This window comes from Myotis myotis, unplaced genomic scaffold (assembly GCF_014108235.1).
Source record: "Myotis myotis isolate mMyoMyo1 unplaced genomic scaffold, mMyoMyo1.p scaffold_m19_p_1, whole genome shotgun sequence".
Classification (NCBI taxonomy): Eukaryota; Metazoa; Chordata; class Mammalia; order Chiroptera; family Vespertilionidae; genus Myotis; species Myotis myotis.
Genome location: NW_023416313.1, coordinates 9,245,476 through 9,257,687, shown reverse-complemented (window position 1 = coordinate 9,257,687; position 12,212 = coordinate 9,245,476). Strand labels below are relative to the sequence as shown.

General features: G+C 38.2%; 1 pseudogene; it reads right to left on the bottom strand.

The window, feature by feature from the left end:
• Positions 1-2,882: 2,882 nt before the first annotated feature.
• On the bottom strand, positions 2,883-4,144 carry LOC118660532 (annotated as a pseudogene).
• Between the last annotated feature and the right edge of the window lie 8,068 nt (positions 4,145-12,212).

The following is a 12,212-nucleotide window of genomic DNA, read 5'->3' as shown; positions in this document are numbered from 1 at the left end:
TTTTTATTGCTTAAAGTAATACAAAGGGTATTACATATGTGTCCATTTTTCCCCCCCTGCCCTAGACAGTCCCCTAGCCTCCCCTATCCCCCAGTGTCTTATGTCCACTGGTTATGCTTATATGCATGCATACAAGTCCTTTGGTTGATCTCTTACCCCCCTACCTCCTGTCCCCCAACCCTCCCCGGCCTTCCCGCTGCAGTTTGACAATCTGTTTGAGGCAGCTCTGCCTCTGTATCTATTATTGTTCAAAAGTTTATAATGGTCTCTATTATCCATGAATGAGTGAGATCATGTGGTATTTTTCCTTCATTGACTGGCTTATTTCACTTAGCATAATGCTCTCCAGTTCCATCCATGACGTTGCAAATGGTAAGAGTTCCTTCCTTTTTAGAGCAGCATAGTATTCCATCGTGTAGATGTACTACAGTTTTCTAATCCATTCACCTACTGATGGGCACTTAGGCTGTTTCCAGATCTTAGCTATGGTGAATTGTGCTGCTATGAACATAGGGGTGCATATATCCTTTCTGATTGGTGTTTCTGGTTTCTTGGGACATATTCCTAGAAGAGGGGAAAATCAACTGAATATTGTTTTCTCTTAAGCACAGCACAATGTTTTTAAATATAAAATTTTGCATGAATAAAAAAAACACAATATAAACTATCTAAAAGCCTGAAATAAAATCCAACTAGGTATATTCTTTCAGTTTTACCAGCTGCTTTCCCTCTTCTTTTAATATCAAACAGGTTCTAATCATAATGTTCTGGCCTCCTTAAATTCCTGAAAAGATGTCAGAGTATTTATGTGATTACATCAGCCTTCTTTTCTGGGTATGAAAGCACATTGTGTCTTCTCTTTATTTCAAAATTATTATAAATTATTTTTTGGATACTTTTGTAATTTCTGTAGGACTCTCGGTACATCTTCCACTTTCCAGAGGGAAATCTCTGTTATCTGAATAGTCAACCATTTTCATCATTTTCTTTATAAATTAGCCAATAACCAGCAGCAAGTGGCAACGCACGAACAAATGAAATTAATGGAACAAAAAACAGAGTACAAGAAGCAGTGAGCTTAATGAAGGAAAACTGGGGAAAGACCTTAAACACTTTGAAACTTTATATTCATATTAATTCTTGCAACAAATTTTAAATTAAGTTTTGCTTCCTTAGAAAATAAAACACATTTTTAATGGAAATGAACTTTGACTGTAATTATTCTCCTTCATTTGCATGTTTGGCAAGATTTCCTTCTTTCAGCCTCATATCTGTAGTACTAAAACTTATAAAAGAGCAAACAAGGATAAATACTGCTATCACTCTAACCTATTTTGAAGGCATTTCTAATCTTACCATCTCTGAACAATAAAGCAACTAAACTTGCATACCATTTTGCTATTACAGGGGCTCAAAGTTCAAGTATGAGAGAGTGGAAAAGGAATTCTAAAATTTTTCAACTGTTTTAAAATGTACCTTACAGAAGCCAATTCCTAATTGTTTGTGTCTGTGGTGATAAGCAAGAAGACCACGGTTCCAAGTTTGCTAGGGGGATACTGTCCAGGATATACCAGCATAATTCTTAATAGTGCTTCTTTTCATTTGCAAAGTGTCCTCACAATGAGGGACCTGTGGCAAAGGGGAGTAGAGAGAGGGGGCTGGTATGATTCTCTTTCCTACTTCACTGTTCTCCTGTGTGGTTTTCTTCCCTATAGTCTGCCACTGTTTTTTGTTTTTTTCTGGCCCCAGATAATACATATTTTTTAAAACCCCAATTAAAAGCTGCGACTTTTTTATTGAGGATTTAAATGGAAATATTTTATCATTTTATGTAACAGTAGCAGAACCAGTTATTTGTTTAATCTGATATAACATTATAAGGTGATTTTTTGTGTGTTTTCTGGATCCCCTATTTATAAATACTTAATATCTCCTAAGAGCAATCGCAAAAAGAAGATAGAAACAGACTTCTATATCCTGTCTCATCAACAGCTTAGTCAGAAAGAAAATTTGGTCATCTGGGTCAATATGAGAATTCCAGACCTTGGGGTGCAGACTAAAAATAGCACATTAGACTACAAAGAAACTACAGGCTTTCGAAGCATTAACCAGCTAGAAGTTTCTTTTAAAAATAAACGAAAGAAAGAAAGAAAGAAAGAAAGAAAGAAAGAAAGAAAGAAAGAAAGAAAGAAAGAAAGAAAGAAAGAAAGAAAGAAAGAGAGAAAGAAAGAAGCAAACTAGCTTTCTTTGTAGTGTTTTCAGTGGATTTATTTGCATTTTACTTAAAATAATTGATAATTTCCCTTCTGGAGGAGTAGGCAGCAAGGATTCCTTTTCCAATTTAAAAATAATAACAACAATGCCAGGCCAGTGTGGCTCAGTGGTTGAGCATCGACTTATGAACCAGGAGGTCACAGTTCAATTCCCCATCAGAACACATGCCCGGGTTTTGTGTGGGGCATGCAGGAGGCAGCTGATCAATGATTCTCTCTCATTACTGATGTTTCTATCTCTCTCCCTCTCCCTTTCTCTTCGAAATCAATAAGAATATATATTTTTAAAAAGAAATAATAACAATAATAATAGACGCTCTATACGATGGTTGAAGAAAATGCATAACAACAGATAAGGTATGAGTTAATTACCTTCTTAAATGAGATTACATTATATTTATCACAATAGCATCTTTTCTTTTCTTTTTTTTAGTTTAGCACCATTTATTAAATGATCTCAGCTGTTGCCGTAGCTGCTGTGTGTCAGCCTGTTGTTAAAACATAAAATGCTCTTCCAATTCCTCTTGTCCAGGACAGACGAATCTTCCAGGTAGCACGCTGACAGAACAAGAGACTCCGCTGATGCCCGCTTCAATGAGCAGGAGAGGGTCATAGCACATTCAGCCGTGGCTTCCAGAGGTTTTGAAAAAGGAGCCTTTCGGGGCCCAGTGCCATCGGTGTGGGTTTTGTATTCCCTAATGGTGTTGGGAGGTGGGTTAAGCATTCGCCGAAGCTATCCCAGATTCGGCTGTGGTTGCTTGGTCGCTGGCAGCCTTATTCCATATTGAAATGATGTTCTCCTAAAACAGACAGAGACCACAGTCCCACAGAGCTCCACCCCAACCATGAACTGTTCCCCCAACATGGCCACGATGAGATTCTCCCAGCAACTCGATGTCAAGCCCTTCCACAGCCAAACAAACCACTTGCCACCAGTTTTATTTGCATCATCCTCCCACATGGGTTTTATTCCTTCTTTGAAGAGATGGAAGTCCCTGTGGCCTGTCAGGTCCCCAGGACGTACCATGTGGCTGTAAAGCCTGCAGAATTGCTCCGCAGAAGCAAAGGTGCCAATCTGTTTGATATTCTGTTCGTATTCTGTGAGCTGGTGGGTGGGCCGGGGGTTCTCCTAGAGCAGTGGTCAGCGAGCTATATGGGCTCTTTGGCCCCTTGAGTGTGGCTCGTCCACAAAATACCCCGTGCGGGCGCGCAGGTACAGAGTGATGGCAACTTCGTGGCCCTTGCGCAGAAGTTGGTTTTCGGCCTGGGCAAGTCTATTTTGAAGAAGTGGCGTTAGAAGAAGTGGGGGGTGTCGGTTGGTCGGTTGGGCGACAAGAGCCGTGGTGCAGGTGGGTGCGGGATAAGCAACGCGGGGGAGGTACATTATTTTGAGGTACATTCGCCCAGGTCGACCCCTTCCAACTCTCTCATCCACACTCGTCTATCTGAAACAAGTATGCAAGACGAGTGTGGATAGCAGAGTTGGAAGGTGTCGACCTCAGCGAACGTACCTCAATCAGATTGAGGACGTTTTTAGCAAAGGCCAGCTTAGGCATACCCTAATTAAGTTAATAACAATGTACCTACCTATATAGTTTAAGTTTAAAAAATTTGGCTCTCAAAAGAAATTTCAATCATTATACTGTTGATATTTGGCTCCGTTGACTAATGAGTTTGCCGACCACTGTCCTAGAGTACCAGAAAGTGTAGTTGTACTGCAGGGGATCCTCTGTTGGTCCCTTCCTCTTGCTGCTACTCTGACTTTTGTCCCGTTCCATTTTTTCCTTCTCGCCATCTTTCTGTGCACTGTTTTCTTCATTCTGATCATGGTCACCACTGTCATCATCTTTCAATGCCTCGAACTTGTTCATCCTCTCACCATAGCCGCCACTGCCTCACGGAGTCTCACAATAGCATCTTAATTGCATGGAGAAATAATAGTGAATATATGCATGAGAATGTATTTCTTTAGACTACCATTCATTTTCAATGTATGTTTGGATTCACTAAACTCTTGCAATAAATTTGTAGCTTTTCTGAGATTCTGAAGCCCAAAAGTTGGGAAACCACAGTCTGGAAGAAATAACACAGGAATTGGAACCAATAAACTTTGGTTTTATTACCTCATTTGCTGAACTTAGGTAAGTCACCCAATGACTTTGTGCTTCAGTTTCCTCATCTGTCCAATAGGAGTGCCACATCTTTCGTACCACATCTAACTGTTAGAAGGAACACATGAGAAGATAGATATGAAAGCAGGTTGAAAACTAGAAAGCACTATACATTATTCAAATTATTTATTAGTAGAACTAAAATTAACTGTTTAACTAATGACTAATTTTAACAAAAAAAAGCAAAACTTGCTAGAAATGCAGCCAAAGTGCAGATAGATAGATGTGATTTTGATATGTTTGACAACAAAATACTTTTTTCTTAAGAAATTGGATTCACAGTGATACAATATTCAAATGCTGGAAAGGCCTTTGTTATTTCAAACAAATGAAATTTAAATGGAAAATATAGGGTTAAAAGGCACTTCATAACACTCTTTGATCCTTATTCATTTTTTACCTTCTATCATGGGTAAAGTACATGCCTTATCTCCCATTCAAAGCATAAGCTCTTCGAGGACAAAGTTCCTGTTGTTCCATCTTTGTAACCTCTTCACAGGGCTTTTGCACATAGTGGAGGGCATAATAATTATCAGTCACGGCCACCCAATAAAAAATGAAGCAGCTTAGTTTCAAATCCAGGTCTATCTAACATTGAAAACATGTCCTTTCCTGATGCCACCCTATTATCATAAACTAGTCACTCGTTTTGTAAAGTAGTGGTCAGGGTTCTATGGACAGCAGGTCTACAGTTTTATGTAAGATTTAAGTTAGTTGGCCTCAGGTTGGAAGTAATATCAGCTCCCCAACCTCTTGCATTACTAACTCATGTCCTTCTCCTATCCAACCACATTGCTCTCTCTCCCCATCTCAAACCCTTGCCTCCTTGGTTCTCCTTCACAAAGAAAAGATCACCAGAGTCCTTTAACCCTATGAGCACAGAGTAGCCTCCTGGTGGCACCTCCCTACCTGGAGGAATCTACCCGGAAAAAAGATACTGCACTGCACCCCCAGAATCACTCTGATTAGAAGTCAAATTGGTAATCGATATTTTGAAAACTTCCAAATATAAGTATTGTCCATCAGCATCTCTGTTGACATTAAACCATTGAAAGATTTCACTGCTTCAAGTACTTGTTTCCCATCTTGTCCCTATGCTCCCAGTGCTGGTCTCACCGTGGCTGGGTGCACTCAGAGAAGACTGGTGTGTAAAGTCAACAGTTGAATCTACCTCATTGCTTGCTCATCCTGGCTTTGTTCTTGAGCATCTGGACTTCTAGGGAAATCACTGAGAAAAGTAATATCCAGGGGATCAATTAATAACTATAGTCCTGCATTTCCCAAAGCACATTCCTCAGAAAAATAGTCTCCAGAGATCACACACACACACACACACACACACACACACACACACACACACCAAAAAAAAAGAAGGGAAGGCAAAAAAAAAAAGGCCAAAAATAAGTATAAGAACTGCATACCAGCCCTTACTTTCCTAAGGGCAGAAATGATGCTTCTACTATACCCCAAAGGCTAGTAGTACAGTATCTAGTCCATGGAAAGTGTTTTAAAAATATTTATTGATCAAAAACTTATATGTATTTTTGATTCTAAATACTCTAAGAAAAAGTACAATTTAAACTTTTTTTTTCAGTTTTGCTTCCCCCAGACTTACTCAAATATATCTAAACACAGAATTTTTTTTGAAAGAAATAATGTTTTGTGGATAACATTCTGGGAAATGTTGATGGGCAGAGTAAATCAAGCTAAAGAAAACCCATTTGCTCTAAAGGTTAGGGAATATTTTGCTTGAATTCTCTAGAATCTTGACTAGCACTGGAAGGCAATCATATTCTTATTCAGTGGTCTGAATAATTCCTATTAGAGAGGGGCATTCAAGAAGGATGGAGAGGCCTTAAAATTTCTTAAATTTTATTTAGTTTCCTGACATTATGGGAAAATTAACCAGCTTGATTGTAGAATATAGCCCAGCTCTGGGTTCTCTAATGGTCTATTTTTCTTAGACTGTGTAAACACCAATTTACCATCTTTATCATACTTTTGAGATAAAAATACAACTCTTTATCTCAAAGTCAACATAATTTCTTAAAGGTTAACAACCAAAAAAAAATCTGAACATTACTCAGTGACCTAGTTCTACATGCACAAAAAGAACTAAAAATCCCCAACGAATTTTAAATTCAAAAGTCTAAGTTTTATATTTTTAAAAAAATCTTTTTGAAACCAACGATTAAAAAAATGAGTTGCATTCTTTCAAAAATGTTGATAATGCTCTTCCACCTATATCAGGGTTGTGTGTGTGTGTGTGTGTGTGTGTGTGCCCAAAATTTGGTTAGCTTCATTTCCTCAAAGTAGACCTTAACACTTTTAGTTTTCAAGTAGATTGGTAGGAATCAAGGCACTTGGTCCCTGATTTAAACAAAAAAATTCTATTTTTAAAAAAACAAACAAAATATCAGTCTAGATGCCAAGAAATTTATTACTTTCTAGGATCATCATAAATATAAAAGTACAAACTCAAATGTTAAATAAATCTGGCTCAGCTAAAGCAAACTAGTTAGCAGTCTGAGCCTCCGTTTGTCATTGTAAAATGGTCATAATTATAGATTTTACTTTATAGGTTATTGTAAAACTGTTGGAACAACGTCTGGCTTACAGAAATCATTCAATGTTAGCTTTTATTCTTAGGCCAATCCCTATTTTCCTGAAGTTGAAAATGAGACCGACCCAGGCAGCATAAAGGATTTGTCCAAAGCAACATCTCTAGTGAGTATCAGACGAGGCATTGTCACTTAAGTTCTTAGAACACTAGTCCAGCTATCTTTCCAACACATCATAACAACAAAAAATAGAAATGGGAAAAATAACTTGAATACACATAAAATTTGATGTACAAAGGAACTATAAGTTGATGCAGCTATGAGAAACAATTGACTTAGGAGTTGAGAAAACACCTGAGTGAATGAAATGGTTATATTCATAAGGTTAGTTAGGATGGCCACACAAGAATACTTTTTAAATCTTATTGTGAGGAAATGGGAAACATGGAAAGATGGAAAGGAGAAGGCAGCAGGTGGGAGAGAGAGGTGGGTGCAGACATTTGAAGGCTCTAAATAAACTACATACCAAGGTCAACAAACAAGTTTTCCTACAATGGAGAGTGAAGCAACCTGGAATAATGATAACATTGGGTGAGGACTCACTGTGTATCAGTCACTATTCTTAGTTCTACCCAACATATCTCTTTAAGTTCTCGTAGGAACTCAATAAAGTACAATTATAATCTTCACTCCAGAGAGAAAACAGGGGCTCAAAGTAGTTGAATATTTTGCCTAAGGCCAAACAGTAAGTTATACAGCCAAGAATGTTAGACCCAAGAGGTCTAACATTAGGTCCAAAACTAATTATTATGCTAGAGTGGAAGGGAAGGAGAGGGGAAAAGCAAGGGAAATTATGACTTCTGAAAGTTTTTTTTCTTTTTTGTAGACTTAAAATGTTGTATTAAAGATGTATTTTGCATATATGTAAACATATGTACAGCTACATAAATCATTGCATACATGATTTTTATCAATTTTCTGATCTATTTTCTGGAAATTGTTGAAAGCAGTGTACAAGTTTGTTTAAATTGAAACAATCAAAATATGAGGGGAGAGGTTTCCATGTTTTACAAAAATTCTATCAACTTTCTGGTACTAAGAATCATTCTATTCCAAAGATTCCAAACATAATCACAATCCAAACATAAACAGAGCCCTATCTGACTGCATTTGTAAATGGCAAAGATCCAGTAGCATGAAACTGTAAAATGGCGCAAGGTGCAAATGAATCAATAGCAGAGGGAATGAGAGATGAGTGTGTTATATCAATGGCAAGCTCACCTTTGAGGTCTCCATTCAAATACAGTCATGTTGCCACTCCATGTAGTGGCGTGATTAAGGAAATGACCTCTGGAATCATACAAACCTGTTTCTGTCCTAGATATGAAACTTGTTGGTCCTGGGAACACAGGTATATTACTTCATTTCACTTAGTTTCAGTTTCTTTATACACACCAGGCAGATAATATTATCTATTTCACATACAATAATATACATAGAGTGTTTATCACAGGGCCCACCATATAATAGGCATTCAAATAAGGGTTAGCACCACATAGGTTATATTTTGCTTTGATATGTATAATTTTTATATGCTTCAAATGACTGATGGACTACATTATACCTATTTATCATTCTTGAACACTTCATGACCCACTTGACCCTTCAACTTCTCCTTGAACTTCTCGCCTTGCTAAATATATATGATTGAACTGTATTGTCTTTCCACCCACCTCACTGATTACTCTTTTTCATTCCTTTCTTCTATTTTTTCACTATGGGGTACCCAAAGATTAGCCCTTGGTATTCTTTTCTCCTTTAATACTCTCTCTCTCTTCTCTCTCTTCTCTCTTTTCTCTTCTCTCTTCTCTCTTCTCTCTTCTCTCTTCTCTCTTCTCTCTTCTCTCTTCTCTCTTCTCTCTTCTCTCTTCTCTCTTCTCTCTTCTCTCTTCTCTCTTCTCTCTTCTCTCTTCTCTCTTCTCTCTCTCTCTCTCTCTCTCTCTCTCTCTCTCTCTCTCTCTCTCTCTCTTCCACTGTCATAATTGCCTTAATCACATCTAGGTAGATAACAACCAACTCCATCTCCACCAAGATTCCATGCACGTACTCCTTGCACATATCCAGCTGACTCCGGACATTTCTATGTGACTGTTATGCTATTTGCTTTCACATGTCATAACTAAAATGCCAATCACTGTCAACCCTATTATGGCCTCTGTACATCATCATCCATCTTTCCAAACCAAAGGAACAAACTCTTGGCTTAAGTAGAAAATGAATTGATTGGAAGTCTATGTGGACTAGCTCACAGGATCGATGGAAGGGCTGGAGAACCAGCCTCAGAAAATAGGCAGAAACTAAGGAGATCAAAGACACAGCCACAACCCCACCACAGACCCAGGCAGCTAGGGATGCTGTCCCTGTGTCATCACCACCAGACACTCTCATCCTTCTGGACTCACAGCTCTGCCACAAAATAATAATCTTTAACCATTCCTACCCCAATCTATCATTCCTGCAAGAACCAAAGCTCCAGATAGAAGCATCCGATGAGCCCAGCCTAGGTGGCATGCCTTCGCTTTAGCTACTGTATGTAGAAGCTTGGAGAGGTAATCTTTATGTATCATCACTGCTTGTCCCTCTAGGCTTTATTCTCTGCTACCACAGATAGATTTTCTCCAAATGGTAGGACACATGACTTCCTGCACACACTTCTTCTGGCTCCCATGGTGGAAGGTAGGATTCCTATTTGGGGTTCTTCCAAAATATAAAGAACGTTTGGGTGCTGGGAAACCAAAAACAACATACATCACTACACCTTCCTATAAAACCAGCTTTACTGCCTGGTCATGTCACCACCCGCAAATCACTATGTGCATCCCCCGAATCATCAACTGTGTATCTGTTTCCGTACAGTAAGTATCTCCTTCATCCTACTCCAATATCTCTTCGCCCCATATGGTACTTTTGAAATGATCTTCTCACTGGATCCCTTCTCTAGGTTCTCCCCTTACACGTTTGTTGTGGACATTTGCTCTTTTAGTAACTTTGCCCCAATTTTCTTGTACATAATTACCTCTCTTTTATTGCATTTGGAACTGTTAATCAAGGTGATCAGACCCCCAACTCCCAATAGCACATCCATGACCCAAGATACACCATCACATGCTTCCTCTTGGAATACAAATATTGACCAAATATAATACAAAGGCTGAACATGTTTACTTTTTTCCAAAAAGTTAATATGTTGGTTTTCTATTGCTGCATAATATATTACCACAAACTTAGCAGCCTAAAGCAGTACCCATTTATTAGCTGATAGCTATGTAGGTCAGAAGTCCAAGCATGATGTGCCTGAGTTCTTTGCTCAGGATCTGGCATAGCTGAAATCAAGGTATTAGCTGTGCAGCCTTTCTTTCAGAAGAATTTGCTTTCAAGCTCATTCAGATTGTTGGCAGAATTTAGGTCCTTTTGGTTGTAGAACCGAAGTCTACATTGACTGCCAGCTGAGGGCTACTCTTAGCTCCCAGAGGCTGCCCATGTTTCTGCAAAGTCGGCAAAGGAGAATCTCCCTCAAATAGAGTAATCCCTTTCATACTTCAAATCTTCTAGATATTCAATAAATGTTGTAAGATATTTTTTAAAAGATTTAAGGATTTCCTGGAAGGTTACTAAAGTAGTCACAGAAATAAATAAATAATAAAATAAGGATTAAAGTAGCTCTGGAGAGCTCAGAGACTAGAACCAGGGGGCTGACGCCTCCAGGATATTGCTGACTTTAAGTCTCATCACTGCTTGTCTCTCTGGACTTTGTTCTCTGCTATCACAGATAGATTTTTCTCCAAATGGTAGGGCACATGACTTCCAGAAGACCCAGATTTATTCTTTCAGTTCCAAGACCTAAAAGCCAGTGGAATATCTCTCTTGCTTTAATTTTTGAAAATTTCAAAATGGTATCTGAAAGCTCCTGTTTGGTTTGAGCAGTCAACTTTTGGACTAACTACTCTAACAAGGGAAATGAAGTACTGCATTTGGCCCAGGCTTGGATATGCACTCATCTGTGCATGCCTTCCAAATTTGCATCTACTGTACCCATCTTATCCATGAACATGGTATCTCTCTCTATTTATTTAAGTCTTTTTTTAATTATCTCTCAGCAACGTTTCATAGTTTTCTGGATATTACACTCTTGTTAACATTACTCTTAGGTCTATTTCTTATTCCAGTTTTCCTTCTCCTTATTTCAGTAATTATTGCTGGGAGTATGGAAAATATATTGACTAATTTGGAATGTTTATTGGTTACCTTTCTGAACTCTCTTATTTTATCTCTTATTTTGAATGTGATAATTAAAATTCTCCTGTTTCCAATATTAAAAAATGATGAATCTGTACCTACTGTTATGATTTTGTAAGGTTTCATCTTCATATACTTAATTTATCCTACCCTCTTACAGTCAGCTATGAATTATTTGCACATTAACTCTGCCAAAATTCCACAAATTGTAAAGACAAGGTAACTATAAAGAAATTAAACTGGCTTTCTAAAGAAAATACTCAAGAATTTATAATAATTTTAAATGACCATCTCCCCTAAGATTGTCACCTTGAAATCATAGTAAACACATCTGGTACATATGCCCAGTTCCTGTTCCCCTTCTCTGAGGACATCTCCCATACCCACTTCACCTTTTCTGGGCCTTTTTACTGAGTCCATTCTGTGGCCTAACCATAGTCAATTAGACCAGGGTTAGCACTAAACCCAGGTGGACTACTGAACTCTCTCTACTGGGAATTTGTCATTGAGAACCTGAAATAAGGAGCACACATCAGTTATCTGCAGGTGCTGAGCTTACATACTAAGAACTGGGACTCCATTTTTGGATTAGCCATCTGCTCCCTTATTCTCCATTGCCTTGTACACAGAGAAGCTGAGCAACTATAGAAGGAGGAGGAATGAGAAATAATGAGGCAGATATACAAACTATAATTGACTTTGCAGTTCTAGGGAGAGAAGAGAGAGATAAAGAGTAGATTTGGATCACTGGTCAAATCCTGTTAGATTTACAAAACACAATTCTACTTCTGGTAGTTGGATTTCCCCAAGATAGCCTTGATTACTTCAAATAAATTGCCCCTTCTGTTAAGCTATTTTGTGTGGGTTTCTGTTACGTGCAAATAAAGAAACTCTGACTAAGAAAAAACTAA